Source organism: Hyperoodon ampullatus (assembly GCF_949752795.1).
Source record: "Hyperoodon ampullatus genome assembly, chromosome: 16".
NCBI classification, from domain to species: Eukaryota; Metazoa; Chordata; class Mammalia; order Artiodactyla; family Ziphiidae; genus Hyperoodon; species Hyperoodon ampullatus.
In genome coordinates this window covers 41,435,081-41,457,924 of record NC_136929.1, presented here as the reverse complement: position 1 = coordinate 41,457,924, position 22,844 = coordinate 41,435,081, and positions in this window count along the sequence as shown.

Below are 22,844 nucleotides of genomic sequence, written 5' to 3'. Positions count from 1 at the left end.
TACTTTGTAGTATTGTCTGAAGTCAGGAAGCTTGATTCCTCCAGCTCTGTTTTTCTTTCTCAAGATTGCTTTAGCTATTCAGGGTCTTTTGTACTTCCAAACAAATTTTAATATTTTTAAATTGTAGATATGCAAAAAATGCCATTGGCAATTTGATACAGATTGCATTGAATCTATAGATTACCTTGGGTAGTATAGTCATTTTGACAATATTAACTCTTCCAATCTAAGAACATGATATATCTTTCCATCTGTTTGTGTCATCTTCAATTACTTTCATCAGCATCTTATAGTTTTCAGAGTACAGGTTTCTGTCTCATTAGGTAGGTTTATTCCCAGGTATTTTATTCTTTTTGATGCAATAGTAAATGCTGTTCCTTAATTTCTCTTTCTGTATTTCATTGTTGGTGTATAGGAATGCAAGAGATTTCTGTGGATTAATTTTTTATCCTGCATCTTTACTGAATTCATTGAAGTCTTCTAGTCGTTTTCTGGTATCATCTTTAGGATTTTCTATGTATAGTATCATGTCATCTGCAAGCACTGACAGTTTTACTTCTTTTTTCCCAATTTAGATTCTTTTAATTTATTTTTCTTCTCACATTGGCATGGCTAAGACTTCCAAAATTATGCTGAGTAAAAGTGGCTAGTGTGGACATCTTTGTCTTGCTCCTGTTCTTAGAACAAATGCTTTCAGCTTTTCACTATTGAATATGATTTTAGCTGTGGACTTGTCATATATGGCTTTTATTATGTTGAGATAAGTTCCCTCTCTGCCCTCTTTCTGGAGAGATTTTATCATAAACGGTTATTGAATTTTGTCAAAAGCTTTCTCTGCGTGTTTTCAGATGATCATATGGTTTTTATTCTATAGTTGGTTAATGTGGTGTATCACACTGATTGATTTGTGGATATTGAAGAATGCTTGCATCCCTGGGATAAATCCCACTTGATCATGGTATATCATCCTTTTACTGTTTAATTGGACTCAGTTTGCTAGTATTTTGTTGAGTATTTTTGCATCTGTGCTCATCAGTGTTATTGGTCTGTAATTTTCTTTTTTTGTAGTATCTTTGTGTGGTTTTGGTATCATGGTGATGGTGGACGCATACAATGAATTTGGAAGTGTTACTTCCTCTGAAATTTTCTGAAATATTTCCAGAAGGATAGGTGTAAGGACTTCTCTAAATGTTTGATAAAATTCATCTTTGAAGCCATTGCATTCTGAACATTTGTTTGTTAAGAGATTTTTAATCACACTTTCAATTTACATATGATTGATTTGTTCATATTTTCTATTTCTTCCTGGTTCAGTCTTGGGAGATTGAACCTTTCTAAAGATTTGTCCATTTCATTGAGGTTGCCCATTTTATTGGGATATAGTTGCTTGTATTACTCTCTTATGATCCTTTGTATTTCTGTGGTGTCAGTTGTAACTTCTTTTTCTTTTCCAATTTTATTGATTTGAGTCCTCTCCCTTTTTTTCTTGATAAGTCTGGCTAAAAGATGATCAATTTTGTTTATCTTTTCAAAGAACCCTATTTTTGCTTCATTGATATTTTTATTGTTTTCTTCATCTAAATTTCTTTTATTTCTGCTCTAAATTTTATGATTTCTTTCCTTCTACTAACTTTAGGGGTTTTTTGTTGTTGTTGTTCTTCTTCTTTCTCTAGTTGCTTTAGGTGTAAGGTTAAGTTGTTTATTTGAGATTTTCCTTTTTTCCTGAGGTAAGGTTTTATCACTATAAATGTTCCTTTTAGAACTGCTTTTGCTCCATTGAATAGGTTCTGGATCACCATGGTTTCGTTTTCAATTGTCTAGGTGTTTTTTGATTTCCTCTTGGATTTTTTCAGTGATCCATTTGTTGTTTAGTAGCATACTGTTTAGTCTCCATGTGTTTGTGTTTTTTACATTTCTTTTTCTTGTAGTTGATTCTAAACACATATCTTCGTGATTTGAAAAGATGATTGATATTATTTCAATTTTCTTAAATTTATCAAGATTTCCTTTATGGCCCAGCATGTGATCTATCCTGAAGAATGTTCCATGTGAACTTGAGAAGAATGTGTAGTCCGCTTCTTTCAAATGGAATGATTTGTAAATATCTATAATTATCAATAAATATCTATTTGGTCTAATGTGTCATTTAGGGCCTGTGTTTCCTTATTGATTTTCTGTCTGTATAATCAGACCATTGATGTAAGTTAGGTGTTAAAATCCCCCACTATTATTGTGTTACAGTTGATTTCTCCTTTTATGCCTGTTAGGATTTGCCTTATAAATTGAATTGCTCCTATGTTGGGTGCATATGCATTTAAATTGTCATATCTTCTTTTTGAATGATCCCTTGATGGTTATGTTGTGTCCTTCTTGGCCTCTTATAAGAGTCTTTATTTTAAAGCTCATTTTGTCTGATATGAGTATTGCTACTCCAGCTTTCTTTAGATTTCTATTTGCATGGAATACTGTTTCCATCCCCTCACTTTCAGTCTGAATGTGTCCCTGGATCTGAAGTGGCTCTTTTGTAGACAGCATATATATAATGTTCTTGTTTTTGTATCCATTCAGCCAATCTATGCTTTTTGGTTGGGACAATTAATCCATTTACACTTAAGGTCATTACCAATATATATGTTCTTATTGTCATTTTGTTAATTGCTTTGGGGTTTTTTTTAGGTCATCTTTCTTCCTTTCCTCTTTTTTTTCTACTATTGTGTTGATGACTATCTTTAGTGTGGTGTTTTTTATTCCTTTGCTTTTTGGTGTGCATCTGCTTATTGTAAATTTTTGCTTTCAGTTTCCATCAGGTGTTTTTGTTTTAATTTTTTATTTTATATTGGAATATAGCTGACTAAAACTTTTGTGTTAGATTCAGGTGTACATCAAAGTGATTGAGTTGTACATATACATGTATCTATTCTTTTTCAAATTCTTTTTCCATATTGGTCTTTACATAATATTGTGCAGAAGTACCTGTGCTATACAGTAGGTCCTTGCTAGTTAACCGTTTCATATATATCAGTTTTTACATGTCAATCCTAAACTCCCTCACTTACCTCCATCACCCTTGCCCTCTGGTAACCATAAGTTCATTCTCTGAGTCTGTGAGTTTGTTTTTGTTGTGTAAATGAGTTCATTTGTATCAATTTTTTAAAGATTCCACATATAACTGATATCATACAATATTTCTTTCTCTGACTTATTTCACTCCATATGACAGTCTCTAGGTTCTTTCGTGCTGCTGCAGATGACATTATTTCATTATTTTTAATGGCTGAGTAATATTCCATTGCATATGTGTACCACATCTTTATCCATTCTTCTGTTGATGGACATTTAGTTTACTTCTCAGTCTTGGCTATTGTAAACAATGCTGCAAAGAGCATTGCAGTGCATGTATCCTTTCAGACTGTGTTTTTCTCGGGATATACACTCAGGACTGGGATTGCAACATCATATGGTAGCTCCATTTTTAGTTTTTTATGGAACATCCATACTGTTCTCCACAGTAGCTTCACCAGTTTACATTCCCACCAACATGTAGGAGGGTTCCCTTCCCTCTCCAGAATTTATTGTCAGTAAATTTTTTATTCATAGCCATTATGACTGGTGTGAGGTGATATCTCACTGTAGTGTTGATTTACATTTCTCTAATAATTAGCAATGTTGAATATCTTTTCATGTGCCTCAAGGCCAGCTGTATGTCTCCTTTGGAGAAATGTCTATTTAGGTCTTCTGCCCATTTTTTGATTGAGTTTTTTGTTTTGATGATATTAAGCTGCATGTGCTGTTTGTAAATTTTGGAGACCAATCCCTTGTCAATCACGTCATTTGTAAATAATTCCTCTCATTCTGTGGGCTGTCTTTTCGTTTTGAATATGGTTTTCTTTGCTGTGCAAAAGCTTTTAAGTTTAATTAGATACCACTTATTTATCTTTGTTTTTGTTTCCATTACTCTGGGAGATGGAGTGAAAAAAATATTGCTGTGATATATGTCAGCAAGTGTTTTGCTTATGTTTTCCTCTAAGAGTTTTATAGTGACTGGGCTCACATTTAGGTCTTTAATTCATTTTGAATTTATATTTTGTATGCTGTTAGGGAGTGTTCCAATTTTACTCTTTTCCATGTTGTTGTCCAGTTTTCTGAGAACCATTTATTGAAGAGACTGTCTTTCCTCCATTGTATAGTTTTGCCTCCTTTGTTGTAGATTAATTGACAACAGGTGCATGGGTTTATCTGGGCTTTCTATACTCTTCTGTTGCTCTATATTTCTATTTGTGTGCCAGTACTATACTGTTTTAATGACTATAGCTTTGTAGTATAGTCTGAAATCAGGAAGCCTGATTCCTCCAGCCCCATTTTTCTTTCTCAGGATTGCTTTGGCTATCCAGGGTCTTTTGTGTCTCCTTACAAATTTTAAGATTATTTTTCTAGTTCCTTGAAATATACCATTCATAATTTAATAAGGATTGCATTGAATCTGTAGACTGCCTTGGGTATTATAGTCATTTTGGCAATATTGATTCTTCCATTCCAAGAACATGGCACATTTTTCCATCTGTTTGTGTCCTCTTGATTACGTTTATCAGCTTCTTCTATTTTTTGGAGTACAGGTGTTTTGTCTCTTTAGGTAGGTTTATTCCTCAGTATTTTATTCTTTTTGATGTGATGGTAAGTGAGATTGTTCCTTGAATTTCTCTTTCTGATTTTTCATTGTTAGTGTAGAGGAATGCAACAGATTTCCATGTCTTAATTTTGTAACCTGCAACTTTACCAACTTCATTGGTGAACTCTAGTAGTTTTCTGGTAACATCTTTAGGATTTTCTAGTTATAGTATCATGTCATCTGCAAACAGTGATGGTTTTACTTCTTTTCCAATTTGGATTTCTTTTATTTTGTTTCTTCTTGCATTGCCACAGCTAAGATTTACAAAACTATGTTGAATAAAAGTGGCGAGAGTGGACATCCTTGTCTTGTTCCTGATCTTAAAGGAAATACTTTCAGCTTTCACCATTGAGTATGATGTTAGCTGTTGTTTTGTCATCTATGGCTTTTATTATGTTGAGGTATGCTCCTTCTATGCCCCCTTTTGGGAGAGATTTTATCATCAATTGGTGTTGAATTTTGTCAAAACCTTTTTCTGCATGTATTGATATGATCATATGGTTTTTTACTCTTTAATTTGTCGATATGATGTATCACACTAACTGATTTGCAGTTATTGAAAAATCCTTGCATTCCTGGAATAAATCTCACTTGATCACAGTGTATGAACCTTTTAATGTATTGTTGGATTTGGATTGTTATTATTTTGTTGAGAATTTTTGCATTTATGTTCATCAGTGATATAGGCCTGTAGTTTTGTTTTGGATTTTCTGTGACATCTTTGACTGGTTTTGGTATCAAGGTGATGGTGGCCTCAGAGAGCGAGTTTGGTAGTTTTCCTTCCTCTGCAGTTTTTTGGAAGAATTTCAGAATGATACATGTTAGCTCTTCTGTAAATGTTTGATAGAAATTTCCTGTGAAACCATCAGGTCCTGGACTTTTGTTTGTTGGGAGTTTTTTAATCACAGTTTCTCTTTCAGTACTTGTTACTGGTGTGTTCACATTTTCTATTTATTCCTGGTTCAGTCTTGAGAGACTGTTTCTTTCTAAGTATTTATCCATTTCTTCCAGGTTGTTCACTTTATTGACATACAGTTTCTTATAGTAGTTCCTTATGATCCTTTGTATTTCTGTGGTGTTGGTTGTAACTTCTTTTTCTTTCCTAACTTTATTGATTTGAGTCCTCTCTCACTTTTCTTTTTTTTTCTATCTTGTTTTTTCTTGATGAGTCTGGCTAAAGGTTTACCAATTTTGTTTATCTTTTCAAAGAACTAACTTTTAGTTTTGTTGATCTTTGGTATTGTTTTCTTCATCTCTATTTCATTTATTTTTGCTCTTGTCTTTATGATTTCTTTCCTTCTACTAACTTTAGGTTTTGTTTGTTCTTCTTTCTCTAGTTGCTTTATGTGTAAGGTTGGGTTTTTTATTTGAGATTTTTCTTGTTTCCTGAGGTAAGATTGTATCTCAATAAACATCCTTTATAGAACAGCTTCTGCTGCATCCCATAGGTTTTGGCTTATCATAGGCTTGTTTTCAATTGTCTCTAGGTATGTTTTGATTTCCTATTTGATTTTTTCAGTGATTCATTTGTTGTTAGGTGGCATATTGTTTAGCCTCCACATGTTTGTGTTTTTTATATTTTTTTCTTGTAGTTGATTTTTATTTTTTATTTATTTTTTTTATATTTATTATTATTTTTTTTTGCGTTACATGGGCCTCTCATTGTTGTGGCCTCTCCCATTGCAGAGCTCAGGCTCTGGATGCGCAGGCTCAATGGCCATGGCTCATGGGCCTAGCCACTCCATGGCATGTGGGATCTTCCTGGACCGGGGTATGAATCTGTGTTCCCTGCATCAGCAGGCGAACTCTCAATCACTGCACCACCAGGGAAGCCCTTGTAGTTGATTTTTAATCTCATATCCTTGTGGTCGGAAAAGATGGTTGATATTATTTCAATTTTCTTAAATTTATCAAGGCTTGCTTTATGGACCAGCATGTGATCTATCCTGGAGAATGTTCCATGTGCACATAAGAAGAATGTGTATTCTGCTACTTTCTGGTGGAATGCTCTATAAATTTCAATTAATTCCATCTGCTTGAATGTGTCATTTAAGGCCTGTGTTTCCTTATTGATTTTCTCTCTGGATGATCTGTCCATTGATGAAAGTGGGCTCTTAACCTCCCCTTCTATTATTGTGCCACTTTGATTTCTCACTTTATGTTTGTTAGCATTTGCCTCGTGTATTGAGGTGCTCCTATTTTGGGAACATATATATTTACAACTGTTGCATCTTCTTCTTGGATTGAAGCCTTGATCGTTATGTAGTGTCCTTCCTTGTCTCTTATAACATTCTCTATTTTAAAGTTGATTTTTTCTGATATGAGTATTGCTACCCCAGCTTTCTTTTGATTTCTTTATATGGAATAACATTTTCTATCCCCTCACTTTCAGTCTATATGTGTCCCTAGGTCTGAAGTGGGTCTCTTGTAGACAGCCTATATACAGATCTTGTTTTTGTATCCATTCACCCTGTCTGTGTCTTTTGGGGGAGCAATTAATTCATTTACTTTTATGTTAATTATGTATATTCTTATTGCCATTTTATTAATTGTTTTCGGTTTGTTTTTGTTGGTATTTTTTGTTCCCTTGCTCTCTTCTTCTCTTGTGGTTTGATGGCCATGTTTAGTGTTGTGTTTTTGTTTTTATTTTTCTTTTTTGTGTGTGTATCTACTGTAGTTTTTGGATTTGCTGTTCCCATGAGGTTTTGATATAATAGTCTATATATGTACAAGGTTGTTTTAAGTTGCTGGTCTCTTTCCCACCTAGAGAAGTTCCTTTAGCATTTGTTGCAAAGCTGTTCTGGTGGTTCTGAATTTGCATAGCTTTTGCTTGTCTATAAAGCCTTTTATTTCTCTAACAAATACGAATAAGAGCCTTGCTGTATAGAGGATTCTTGGTTGTAGTTTCTTCCCTTTCATCACTTTAATAAATATGTTATGCCACTCCCTTTTGGCCTACAGACTTTCTGCTGAGAAATCAGCTGATAACCTAATGGGAGTTCTCTTGTATGTTGTCATTTTTCCCTTGTTGCTTTTAATATTTTTAATTTGTTTTTAATTTTTATCAATTTGATTACTATGTGTCTCTGTGTTCTTCCTTGGATCTATCCTTCCTGAGACTCTCTTCATTTCTTGGATTTGATGACTGTTTCCTTTTCCATGTGACGGAAGTTTTTGGCAATTATCTCTTTAAATATTTTCTCAGGTCATTCCTCTCTCTCTCCTCCTTCTTGGACCTCTATAACGTGAATGTTGTTGCATTTAATCTTGTCCCAGAGGTCTCTTAGAATGTCTTCATTTCTTTTCATTGTTTTTTATTCTGTTCCACACTAGTGATTTCCACTATTCTGTCTTCCAGTTCACATATAAGTTCTTCTGCCTCAATTATTCTGCTATTGATTCCTTCCAGTGTATTTTTCACTTTACTTATTCTATTGTTCATCTCCATTTGTTTGTTCTTTAGTTCTTCTAGGTCTCTGTTAAACATTTTTTGCATCTTCTGAATCCTTGCCTCCATTCTTTTTTTGATATCCTGGATCACCTTCACTATCATTATTCTGAATTCTTTTTCTGGATGGTTGCCTACCTCCATTTCACTTAGTTGTTTTTCTGGAGTTTTATCTTATTCTTTCATCTGGGACATATTCTTCTGCCATTTCTTTTTGTCTAACGTCTGCGATGTGGTTTACATTCTGTTGGCTGCAAGATTGTAGTTCTTCTTGCTTTTACTGTCTTCCCTCTGGTGGGTGAGCTTATCTAAGAGGCTTGCCCAAGCTTTTTAGTGGGAGGGCCTGTTGGTGGGTGGATCTGGGTTTTGTCCCTATGGTGGGCAGGGTTGTGCTCAGTTAAACTTTAATACACTTGTATGTTGATGGGTGGGGCTGTGTTCCCACCATGTGAGTTGTTTGGCCTGAGGCTACCCAGAACTGGAGCATATAGGATAGTTGATGGAGCTAATGGTGGCCTACAGGAGGACTGCTAATAAGTATTTCCCTGAATTGCTGCTGCCAGTCTTTGCCACCACAGTGAGCCACAACGTTCAGAGGCACGGCTGTTTCTTTTTAAAAATACCAGAGTAGCGATAAGGTTCTACAGGAAGCAACCTCTTCAGTTTGTTTGATATGCATAGCAGCCAGAGTGATGTTTCTAGTCATGTGTACTATGGGTCAAATTACAGCAGAACAGAGTTGGCTGAACCAGGTTCATTTGCCCAGCATGCAAGCTAAACACAGGTACCTGGCAAGGTTTGCAGGAAGAAAGAGCTTATTCACAGGGATGACCAGTGAGGAGACCAGAGATCAAACCTCAGACCCACCCCCTGAGATTCTGATATAGCAGTCTTCATATATACCAGATTGTTTTAAGTTGCTGATCTCTTAATTTCCATTGCATTTGCAACGTCCTGCATTTGTTTCCTCCTCTTCTCATGATTGCTGCTTTTGATATTATATTTGTGTGGACAATTTCCTACCTTTATGTTATGTTTGCCATTACCAGTGAGCTTTCCCATTCATAACTTTCTTGTTTCTAGATGTGACCTTTTTTTTCCACCTAGAGAAGTTCTTTTAGCATTTGTAACATTCTCTTAGCTTTTGCTTGCTTGTTAAGCTTTTGATTTCTGTCAACTATGAACAAGAGCCTTGCTGGGTAGAGTATTCTTGATTGTAGGTTTTTCCCTTTCATCACTTCAAATATATTGTGAATATATTTTCACCTGCTGAAAAATCAACTAACAACCTTATGTGGATTCCCTTGTATGTCATTTGTTGCTTTTCCCTTTTAATATTTTCTCTTTGTCATTAATTTCTGTCAATTTAATTAATATGTATCTAGGCATGTTCCTCCTTGTGTTTACCCTGAATGGGACTCTCTGCACTTCCTGGACTTGGGTGACTCTTTCCTTTCCTATGTTAGGGGCGTTTTTGCTATTATCTCTTCAAATATTTTCTCAGGCCCTTTCTCTCTCTCTCTTCTCTATCTGGGGTCCCTATAATGCAAATGTTCATGCATTTAATACTGTCCCAGAGGTCTCTTAAACTGTCCTAATTTCATTTCATTCTTTCTTCTTTATAGAATCTGAAGTTTTAATGGTCAATGACTAGGCATTAGAGAGACCCAGCCATGGTTGGGGTGGAGTGAAAACTCTACACGGAACATAGTAAGATTAAACTATGGTAGTGTGGCTTTTACTATTGTTCTTAATGGCTAGAACATAATCCATTAAAATAGAATTTACCATTTAACTGGTTGAAATTCAGCCAATATGGTTGCACCTATTCCCATAGATATTACTATTGTGAATCTCTAACTTACCTCAACCATCTAGTTCTCGATATTATAGATATGTAGATAAAATTGACTACAGACATCTCCTAAAGATATGTAGTGGGAAAGTCAAAATTTTGTATTCAGAAGAAACCTCTTGATTTCTCATTTTAAACTTTCAATTCTTTTGACTTTTCCCATTTTTACCCTAGGTCAATCCACCATCATCTCTCAACAGTGCTATAGTAATAGCCTCATGACTACATGTTTTCTACCTTCCCTCTTTCTTCCTGGGATAGTGCTGTTCTATAAACCTCTCAGCAATGAAGAAAACAATGAAAACATCTGTACTGCCCAATATGATAGCCACTAGCCAGATGTAGATATTGAGTAGTTGAAATGCCCTTAGTATGACTAAGATAAATAACATTTAATTTTTTTAATTTTTTTAATTAAATAAATTTAAATTTAAATAGCTACATGTGGCTAGTAGCTTCCATATTATCAATGCAGCTCAAGAGTCTACTCTCCATATAGCAGTCAAAATGTCCCTCTTAAATCATAAGCTTAATTATGTCACTTTCAACTCAAATTCCTCCAAAATCTATTATCCTTATGGTTAACTCAATTCTCTACAATAATCTCTTTGATCCCTTAATCATAAGGTTCCAGTTTACTAGTCTGACCTAACTTTCTGTCATAATTCTCTTGGCTCACTCTACCCTGGTCTTGAAATCTCTCTGATTAATCTTGAACATGTTGCCTTAGGGAGAGGCCCATATATTTGCTATTACCTCACACTGCAACAACTTTCCTTACAGATATATTTGTGAATTGCTTCCTACTTTCTCTCTTTCACCTAAAAGACTGTATTTTAGAGAAGACCTCTTATCTAAAATAATAGTCCCCATTAATCTCTTCTTAATTATATGCTTTCTGTTTCTATATAAATTTAATCAATTAAAATATATAGGAATGCATATTCATAAATAGGAATTTGTACGGTTTATTGTCTCCATGAGAGCAGAGAATTTGTGTGTTTTATTTGTAGTTCAAGCTTCAGAAGCTAGAAAAGAGACATCCATATAACCAGGTTTAATACTTACTTGTTTTCCAAATATACAAATAAATTATGTTGATGAACATTAAACAAATTACACATTTTCCAAGAGATTGGAAAATTACATGTAGATCAAATATAAAAGGAAAAGCAATACATTTAGAAATTATAACAGGAGATATAACATTATATCAAAAATAAAATGCATGTTGTATTAATAGATATAAATATGTTAAAATAATCTATTTTAATGTTATTTTTAAAATGGACAATGTTTTAAAAAATAAATAGAGATAAAACAAACCAGGCAAATGATTCAAGATAATCACACACACACACAAACTTCATGAACTAATTTTCAAACAAATATGATTGAAAATATAATTAAAAGATATATGGTAATTTAATATGATGAAAGATATAATTTATAATTACAATCTCTAAGCTGGGCCTTTTTAAACTTTCAGTATTTGCTAGAGCTCCAATACAGTTTAAAATTGTAAATTGGGAAGAGGAGTTCACGAAGGTGGTGTAGGAGGATGCAGAACTCACTTCCCCCCACAAACACCTCAAAAATACATCCACATGTTGAACAATTCTTACTGAAAACCAACTGGAAACTTGCAGAGACTCTTGCACAACCATGGCTTAAGAGATCCACAAGGAAACAGGTAGGAATTGACCCTTACCCTTGAAAAGGGACTCAGAGGAGAAGGGAGATTATGTGAGTGGAGATCCTCCCTGGGCATGGTGCCACATATTGGGCATCCTAGCCCTGGGGCCCAACTTGGGGAAGATGAGTAATTTTTCTGGTTAGAGTGATGGTGGAACCAATAGAAAGACTGTGGAAAGCCTGGATCCACTTATGAGAAACACATACATGCCTGCTTTCCCCCAAAACAAGATGGAGAGGGAATTTTGAGACTGCATGGGTGGCTGGCCATATTTCCATGACTGCCCCAGTGTGCACACAGTGATTCTAGAAATTGCTTCAGCCCCACTTGCTTCATGATGAAACTCAATACTGGGGTGAGGGCTGCTGTGGTCAATGAGAGACCACAGCTGCAAGATAGAGATGACTCACACACAAAGGGTGAATGAGGAGGGAGGGGACAGCCATTACTGGTGCTTATCTAGGTAGTGCATCAGAAGAAGTCCCTATCCCTGTCTGTAGCTAGATCAGCACAGCCCAGACACCAACCCATGCCAAGTGCTTGCACCTAACCCACTTGTCCTGTGACACCACTCCACACCAAGACAAAGTTGGCAAGGGTGAGAGGAGAGCTCAGCTATGAGGGACAAATGAGGCTCAGACAGGAATCAGTAACTGAGCATGGCAGGGGTAATCATTACTTCTGCTTCACAGGCAGCACATCAAAAGTATTTCAGGTCTCTGACCCTGGGAAGACCATCACAGTCAGTGACACAATGCATACTGAGTACCACATCTGTCCCTCTTGCCCCAGCTCTGCTTCCCTCTGGAGCAAGTGTTCCAGTGCTGGAAGGAAAGAGAACACACTTAAAGGGAACAGAGCCAGATTGGGCCTAAACCTTCTTAAGAAATCTTCTGCTTTAGAAACTTGGGACTGACCCCTTCTCTGATACAGTAGTGAAGGCCGCTGAGCAGAGAAACCCCTGTTCCCACCTGGCTCTGGCTCTAACTCCTCCACCTCCCGCCTCACCTCGTACCAAAGTAATAGCTGCCAACACAACCTGAAGAAGATGTGAGTGTGTTCACATTAGATCCAGCTCTCCCACCAAAGCCACTGGGCACATACAGACTGTATGGGAATGCTCTCACACAAAGACATCTCTTCAAGATTGCAATAGGTAAGTGTATCACCTAATTTCACAGAGACAGAGAAAGATAAGCAAAATGAGAAGACAGAGGGATTGGATTCCATGAAAAGATCAAGAGAAAACCTCTGAAAAAATAACTAATGATAAAAAATAAATAATTTCTTAGATAAAGAGTTCAAAGCATTAGTAATAAGAATGCTAAATGAATTAGGGAAAATAATAGATGGACACAATGAGAATTTTAACAAGGTACTAGATAAAACAAAAAAAGAACTAGTTAGAACTGAAAAATAAAATGACTGAAATGAAAAACCCACTAGAATAAATTAACAGCAGACTAGATGATATAGAAGAATGCATAGGTGATCTAGAAGGTAGAATAATGTAAATCAACCAATGGGAACAACAAAAAGAAAAACAAATTTAAAAAATGAGAATGGTTTAAGGGACTTCTTGGACAACATCTAGCATACAAACATTCACATGTTAGGGGTCCAAGAAGGAGAAGAGAGAAGGGGGTCTATAATATATTTGATGATATTATGACTGGAAACTAACCAAATATGAAGAGGAAACAGAATGGATATCCAGGTACAGGAAGCACTGAAAGTCCCAAACAAGATGGACCTAAACAAATACACACCAAGACACATCATAAGTAAAATGGTAAAATTTAAAGATAAAGAGAGAATTCTAAAGGCAGTTAGAAAGAAATAAAGATTTATACACAAGGGAACCCCCATAAGGCTTATTTTTTCTTCAGAAAACTTGCAGGCTAGAGGAGAGTGGCATGATTTATTCAAAGTGCTAAAAGGTAAAAACCTGCAACCTAGGATACTCTACACAGCAAGATTATCATTTAGAATTGAAGGAGAGATATAGAACTCCTCAGACAAGCAAAAACTAAAAGAGTTAATCAATACTAAATCTACTCTAAAAGATACGTTAAAGAGTTTTCTCCAAGTGGAAAACAAAAGGCTATATGAAGAAATAAAAATTTATAGGAAAGGAAAAATCTCACTAGTAAAGTAAAGTATATGTAAAGGCTGAGGATCAGCCATTTGAATGGACTCATATAAAGATTAAAAGGCAAAAATTTATAAAATCAAATATAACTATAATAATCAGTAGAGGTTTAAACATGAAGCTGTAAACTGTGACATCAAAACTAAAAAGTATGGGAGAGGGGAGTAAAAAATACAGATCTTTTAGAATGTGTTTGAACTTAAAGGACAACCTGCATAAAAAAGAAGTAAATATAGTCATAGACCTACATGTATGAACACCATGGTAACTACAAATCAAAAACTTACAATAGATACACAAAACTAGAGAAAAGGAAGACAAGAATACCACTTAAGGAGATCATCAGACTAGAAGGGAAAATAAATAAGAAAATAACAGAAAATAACTACAAAAACAAGTAACAAAATGACAATAAGTACATACCTATAAATCCTTGCTTTAAACATAAATGGACTAAATACTCCACTCAAAAGACATAGGGTGGCTGATTAGAAAGGAAGACAAAAACCATCTTTGTGCTGCTTTCAAGTGTCTCACTTCAGAGATAAAAGTACACACAGACTGAAACTGAAAGGATGGAAAAGATAATTTGTGCAAATGGAAATGACAAGAGACTGGGGATAGTAATACTAATATCAGACAAAATAGACTTTAAGACAAAATCTATAACAAAAGACAAAGAAGGGCATTATATGATGGTAAAGGGATCAATACAAGAAAAGTGTATTACACTCATTAACATATAGGCACCCAATACAGGAGCACTTAAATATGTAAAGCAAATGGTAATAGACATAAAGGGAGAATGATAATAATACAATAATATTAGGGGACTTTAATACCAAACTTACCTCAATGGAAAGATCAGACAGAAAACCAGAAAAAAGTGGTCTTAAATGACACATTAGACCACTTGGACTTAATAGAGGTATACAAGACATTCCATCCAAAAACACAACAATACACATTCTTTTCAAGTACACATGGGATTTTTCTCCAGGATAGATCACATGCTAGGCCACAAAACAAATCTCAATAAATTTAAGAGGATAGAAATTATACCACGCATTTTTCTGTAACCCAAAATATGACACTAGAAATCAATTACAGAAAGAAAATGGAAAAATACAAACATGTGAAGACTGAAAAATATGCCACAAGGAAACAAATGACTCAGTGAAGAAATTAAAGAGGAAATCAGAAACTACCTCAAGACAAATGAAAATGGAAAGACAACTTTCCAAAAACTATAGGATACAGCAAAAACAGCTCCAAGAGGGATGTTTATGATGAAGAAGCCTACCTCAAGAAAAAAGAAAATATCAAATAAACAACCTAAATTAATATCTAAAGGAGTTAAAAAAAGAACAAAGCCCAAAGTCAGCAGAAGGGAGGAAATATTAAATATCAGAGTGGAACTAAATATCATAGAGATAAAAAATAGAAAAGATCAATGTTACCAAGAGTCCGTTTGTTAAAAAGATAAATAAAAAAAAAAAATACCTGATAGGGGCAGGGAAGATGACATAAGAGTAAGACGCAGAGATCACCTTCCTCCTCACAAATACACCAGAAATACAGCTACACGTGGAACAACTCCTACAGAACACCTACTGAACGCTGGCAGAACACCTCAGACCTCCCAAAAGGCAAGAATGTCCCCACGTACCTGGGTAGGTCAAAAGAAAAAACAGAGATAAAAGAAGAGGGACAGGACCTGCACCAGTGGGAGGGAGTTGTGAAGGAGGAAAGGTTTCCACACACTAGGAAGCCCCTTCGCGGGCGGAGACTGTGGGTGGTGGAGGGGGAAGCTTCAGGGCCACAGAGGAGAGCACAGCAACAGGGGTGCAGAGGGCAAAGCGGAGAGATTCCTGCACAGAGGATCGGTGCCGACTGACACTCACCAACCCGAGAGGCTTGTCTGCTCACCAGCCAGGGTGGGCGGGGCTGGGAGCTGAGCCACAGGCTTCGGTCGGAGAGCAGGTAGAGGACTGGGGTTGGTGGCATGAACATAGCTTGCAGGGGGTTAGGCCACCACGGTTAGGTGGGAGGGCGTCCAGGAAAAAGTCTGGACATGCCAAAGAGACAAGAGATTTTTCTTCCCTCTTTGTTTCCTGGTGTGTGTGGAGAGGGTATTAAGAGTGCTGCTTAAAGGAGCTCCAGAAACGGGCATGAGCTGCTGCTAAAACCGCAGACTCCTGAGACAGGAATGAGGTGCTAAGGTTGCTACTGCCGCCACCAAGAAGCCTGTGTGCGAGCACAGGTCATTATCCACACCACCCTTCTGGGGAGTCTGTGCAGCCCACCACTGCCAGGGTCCTGGGATCCAGGGACAACTTCCCCAGGAGAACGCACGGCATGCCACAGGCTGGTGCAACATCCCGCTGGACTCTGCCGCCACAGGTTCTCCCTGCATCCGCACCATTCCCTCCCCCTGGTTGAGGGAGCAAGAGTCCCCAAAGCAGCTGCTCCTTTAACCCCATCCTGTCTGAGCAAAGAACAGAAGCCCTCTGGTGACCTACATGCAGAGGCAGGGCCAAATCCAAAGCTGAACCCCGGGAGCTGTGCGAACAAAGAAGAGAAAGGGAAATCTCTCCCAGCAGCCTCAGAAGCAGCGGATTAAATCTCCACAATCAACGTCATGTACCCTGCATCTGTGGAATACATGAATAGACAATGTATAATGCCAAACTGAGGAAGTGGACTTTGAGAGCAAAACATTATTTTTTCCTCTTTTCCTCTTTTTGTGAGTGTGTATGTGTATGTTTCTGTGAGAGATTTTGTCTGTAGAGCTTTGCTTCTACCATTTCTCCTAGGGTTCTATTCATCTGTTCTTTTTTGTTTTTCTTTAAAAATTTTTTTTTCTTAATAATTATTTTTTATTTTAATAACTTTGTTTTATTTTATCTTACTTTATTTTATTTTATTTTATCTTCTTTCTTTCTTTCTTTCTTTCCTTCCATCCTTTCTTCTTCCTTTCTTTCTTTCTTTCTTAATTTCTTTCTTCTTTCTTTCTTTCTTTCTTTCTTTCTTTCTTTCTTTCTTTCTTTCTTTCTTTCCTTTCTTTCTTCTTTCTTTCTTTCCATGTTTTCTCCCTTTATTCTGAGCCATGTGGATGAAAAGCTCTTGGTGCTCCAGCCAGGAGTCAGTGCTCTGCCTCTGAGTAGGAAGAGCCAACTTTAGGACATAGGTCCACAAGAGACCTCCCAGCTCCACATAATATCAAATGACAAAAATCTCCCAGAGATCTCCATCTCAACACCAGCACCCAGCTTCACTCAATGACCAGCAAGCTACAGTGCTGTACACCCTATGCCAAACAACTAGCAAGACAGGAACACAAACACACTCATTAACAGAGAGGCTGCCTAAAATCATAATAAGTCCACAGACACACCAAAACACACCACCAGACGTGGACCTGCCCACCAGAAAGACAAGATCCAGCCTCATCCACCAGAACACAGGGACTAGTCCCCTCGACTAGGGAGCCTACACAACCCACTGAACCAACCTTAGCCACTGGGGACAGAAACCAAAAACAACAGGAACTACGAACCTGCAGCCTGCAAAAAGGAGAACACAAACACAGTAAGATAAGCCAAATGAGAAGACAGAAAAACACACAGCAGATGAAGGAGCAATATAAAAAACCACCAGACCTAACAAATGAAGAGGAAATAGGCAGCCTACCTGAAAAAGAATTCAGAATAATGATAGTAAAGAGGATATAAAATCTTGGAAATAGAATAGAGAAAATGCAAGAAACATTTAATAAAGGACCTAGAAGAACTAAAGATGAAATAAGCAATGATGAACAAGAAAATAAATGAAACTAAAATACTCTAGACGGGATCAATAGCACAATAGCTGAAGCAGAAGAATGGATAAGTGACCTGGATGATAAAATAGTGGAAATAACTACTGCAGAGCACAATAAAGAAAAAAGAATGGAAAGAACTGAGGACAGTCTCAGAGACCTCTGGGACAACATTAAATGCACCAACATTGAATTATAGGGTTTCCAGAAGAATAAGAGTAAAAGAAAGGGACTGAGAAAATATTTGAAGAGACTACAGTTGAAAACTTCCTTAACATAGGAAAGGAAATAGTTAATCAAATCCAGGAAGCACAGCAAGTCCCATACAGGATGAATGCAAGGAGAAACATGCCACGACACATATTAATCAAACTGTCAAAAATTAAATACAAAGAAAACATATTAAAAGCAGCAAGGGAGGGCTTCCGCGGTGGTGCAGTGGTTGAGAGTCTGCCTGCCGATGCAGGGGACATGGGTTTGTACCCCAGTCCAGGAAGATCCCACATGCCACAGAGCAACTGGGCCTGTGTGTCATGGCCGCTGAGCCTGCGCATCCAGAACCTGAGTTCTGCAATGGGAGAGGCCACAGCAGGGACAGGCCTGCGTACCGCAAAAAAAAAAAAAAAAAAAAAGCAGGAAGGGAAAAACAACAAATGACACACAAGGGAATCCCGATAAGGTTAACAGCTGATCTTTCAGCAGAAACTCTGCAAGCCAGAAGGGACTGGCAGGACATATTTAAAGTGATGAAGGAGAAAAACACACAACCAGGATTACTCTACCCAGCAAGGATCTCATTCAGATTTGATGGAGAAATTAAAACCTTTACAGAGAAGCAAAAGCTGAGAGAGTTCAGCACCACCAAACCAGCTTTACAACAAATGCTTAAGGAACTTCTCTAGGCAAGAAACACAAGAGAAGGAAAAGATATACAATAACAAACCCAAAAAAATTAAGAAAATGGGAATAGGAATATACATATTGATAATTAATTTAAATGTAAATGGATTAAATACTCACACCAAAAGACACAGACTGGCTGAATGGAAACAAAAATAAGACCCATATATATGCTGACTACAAGAGACCCACTTCAGACCTAGAGACACATACAGACTGAAAGTAAGGGGATGGAAAAAGATATTCCATGCAAATGGAAACCAAAAGAAAGCTAGAGTAGCAATTCTCATATCAGACAAAATAGACTTTAAAATAAAGACTATTAGGAGGGACAAAGAAGGACACTACATAATGATCAAGGGATCGATCCAAGAAGAAGATATAACAATTGTAAATATTTATGTACCCAACATAGGAGCAGCTCAATACATAAGGCAAATAATAACAGCCATAAAAGGGGAAATCGACAGTAACATATTCATTGTAGGGTACTTTAACACCCCACTTTCACTAATGGACAAATCATCCAAAATGAAAATAAATAAGGAAACACACCTTTAAAAGATACATTAAACAAGATGGACTTAACTGATATTTATAAGACATTCCATCCAAAAACAACAGAATACACATTTTTTCTCAACTGCTCATGGAACATTCTGCAGGATAGATAATATCTTGGGTCACAAATCAAGCCTTGTTAAATTTAAGAAAATTGAAATTGTATCAAATATCTTCTTCGACCACAACAGTATGAGACTAGATATCAATTACAGGAAAAGATCTGTAAAAAAAACAAACACATGGAGGCTAAACAATACACTACTTAATAACGAAGTGATCACTGAAGAAATCAAAGAGGAAATAAAAAATACCTAAAAAAATGACAATGGAAACACGATGACCCAAAACCTATGGGATGCAGCAAAAGCAGTTCTAAGGGGGATATTTATAGCAATAGAAGCCTATCTTAAGAAACGGGAAACATCTCGAATAAATAACCTAACCCTGCACCTAAAGCAATTAGAGAAAGAAGAACCAAAAACCCCAAAGTTAGCAGAAGGAAAGAAATCATAAAAATCAGATCAGATATAAATGAAAAAGAAATGAAGGAAATGATAGCAAAGATCAATAAAACTAAAAGCTGGTTCTTTGAGAAGATAAACAAAATTGATAAACCATTAGCCGGACTCATCAAGAAAAAAAGCGAGAATACTCAAATAAATAGAATTAGAAATGAAAAAGGAGAAGTAACAACTGACACTACAGAAATACAAAAGACCATGAGAGATTACTACAAGCAACTCTATGCCAATAAAATGGACAATGTGGAAGAAATTGACAAATTCTTAGAAATGCACCACTGGCCAAGATTGAATCAGGAAGAAATAGAAAATGTGAACAGACCAATCACAAGCACTGAAAGTGAAACTGTGATTAAAAATCTTCCAACAAACCAAAGCCCAGGACCAGATGGCTTCACGGGTGAATTCTACCAAACATTTAGGGAAGAGCTGACACCTATACTTTTCAAACTCTTGCAAAATATAGCAGAGGTAGGAACAGTCCCACACTCATTCTACGAGGCCACCATCACCCTGATACCAAATGCAGACAAGGATGTCACAAAGAAAGAAAACTACAGCACAATATCACTGATGAACATAGATGCCAAAATCGTCAACAAAATACTAGCAAACAAAATCCAACAGCACATTAAAAGGGTCATACATCATGATCAAGTGGGGTTTGTTCCAGGAATTCAAGGATTCTTCAATATACGGAAATCAATCAAAGAGATGCACCATATTAACAAATTGAAGGAGGAAAAACATATGATCATCTCAATAGATGCAGAGAAAGCTTTCGACAGAATTCAACAATGGTTTATTGTAAAAACCCTGCAGAAACCAGGCACAGAGGGAACTTTGCTCATCATAATAAAGGCCATGTATGACAAACCCACAGCCAACATCATCCACAATGGTGAAAAACTGAAACCATTTCCACTAAGATCAGGAACAAGACAAGGTTGCCCACTCTCACCTCTCTTATTCAACATAGTTTTACAAGTTTTAGCCACAGCAATCAGAGAAGAAAAGGAAATAAAAGGAATCCAAATCAGAAAAGAAGTAAAGCTGTCACTGTTTGCAGATGACATGATACTATACATAGAGAATCCTAAAGATGCTACCAGAAAACTACTAGAGCTAATCAATGAATTTGGTAAAGTAGCAGGATACAAAATTAATGCACAGAAATCTCTGGCATTCCTGTACACTAATGATGAAAAATCTGAAAGTGAAATAAATAAGACACTCCCATTTACCATTACAACAAAACGAATAAAATATCTAGGAATAAACCTACCTAAGGAGATAGAAGACCTGTATGCAGAAAATTATAAGACACTGATGAAAGAAATTAAAGATTATCCAAATAGATGGAGAAATATATCACGTTCTTGGATTGGAAGAATCAACATTGTGAAAATGACTCTACTACCCAAAGCAATCTACAGGTTCAATGCAATCCCTATCAAACTACCAGTGGCATTTTTCACAGAACTAGAACAAAAAGTTTCACAATTTGTATGGAAACACAAAAGAACTCGAATAGCCAAAGCAAACTTGAGAACAAAAATGGAGCTGGAGGAATCAGGCTGCCTGACTTCAGACTATACTACAAAGCTACAGTAATCAAGACAGTATGGTACTGGCACAAAAATAGAAATATAGATCAAAGGAACAGGATAGAAAGCCCAGAGATAAACTCACGCACATATGGTCACCTTATCTTTGATAAAGGAGGCAGGAATGTACAGTGGAGAAAGGACAACTTCTTCAATAAGCGTTGCTGGGAGAACTGGACAGGTACACATGTAAAAGTATGAGATTAGATCACTCCCTAACACCATACTCAAAAAATAAGCTCAAAATGGATTAAAGACCTAAATGTAAGGCCAGAAACTATCAAACTCTTAGAGGAAAACATAGGCAGAACACTCTATGACATAAATCACAGCAAGATCCTTTTGGACCCACCTCCTAGAGAAGTGGAAATAAAACAAAAATAAACAAATGGGAGCTAATGAAACTTCAAAGCTTTTGCACAGCAAGGGACACCATAAACAAGACCAAAAGACAACCCTCGGAATGGGAGAAAATATTTGCAAATGAAGCGACTGAGAAAGGATTAATCTCCAAAATTTATAAGCAGCTCATGCAGCTCAATAACAACAACAACAAAAAAAGAATCAACCCAATCCAAAAATGGGCAGAAGACCTAAATAGACATTTCTCCAAAGAAGATATACAGGTTATCTACTGTGGTCTTGAAAGGCTGTTCTTATGTGGTAGCACCCCTGTGTAGACTATATGAGTCCAATATTTTTGGTGAGAGGCCTGTTTCTGTTATGGATACCTGCCACATCTCTCTTCAGAGTGTGCTGGCTGTTGTCCCCTTGATAGGGGATGTGTTTGATGCTGTGGTGGCCAGACCCTGCACTAGATGTTGGGTGGAGCCTTCTCTTTACTCTGGCTGTCACTATCCTGTCAGGGGCAGAGTCTACTCCCTAGTTATTGGAATAAAAGCCCAAAAATCCAGTTCTAAGCTGCAATGTGAGGTAGGCTGGACTGGAACACTCCCGCTGGGAAGGAACTCCTGCATATACCTCCCTAGGGACCATCTGTTGGGGATGTGCAATTCTGTGACACTGCACACCACTTGTTGTGTGTGCCCACAAAGTCTGCTGCTGCTGGCACCATCCTGGATCCACCCCCACTGTGAGAGTGCAGATAAATGGCTTGGATGTCAGCTTTGACTCCAGTAAGTGTGAACTCCCAAAGCCTACTGCTGAGGGAGCCTCACCTGCTGCTGTGGGAGTGATGACAATCGATCATATGTCAGCTGTACCTTGGACATGTGCACATTTCCAATGCCCATGGTCACCAGAATTGTGCCTCACCATGAGCATGCTGCCAATGGGGCTTCAGTTGTGGACCTATGGTCTGTCTTGCGCATGTGAACAATTGTAGTTGGGATCACTTTCCAGGCCCTTTGGGCTGTCTCCATGCAGCCAAACTGAGTACTCTCCCTGGATCTGTCTATTCAAGCCCAAATTTCAACACCAGTCACTGCATTCATCAGCAGGCATATGTCTTGAGCTGGGAAGTGTGGTAACATGGCAGCTGTCTGCTTCAGTCTCTCTCTACCCTGCCTGCCAGCAAGAAAATTATGAAAGAAAAAGTGTCACTGTTTTTTTTAAAGAAAAACATACAGTGAAGGCAGTAGATCAATCACTTATA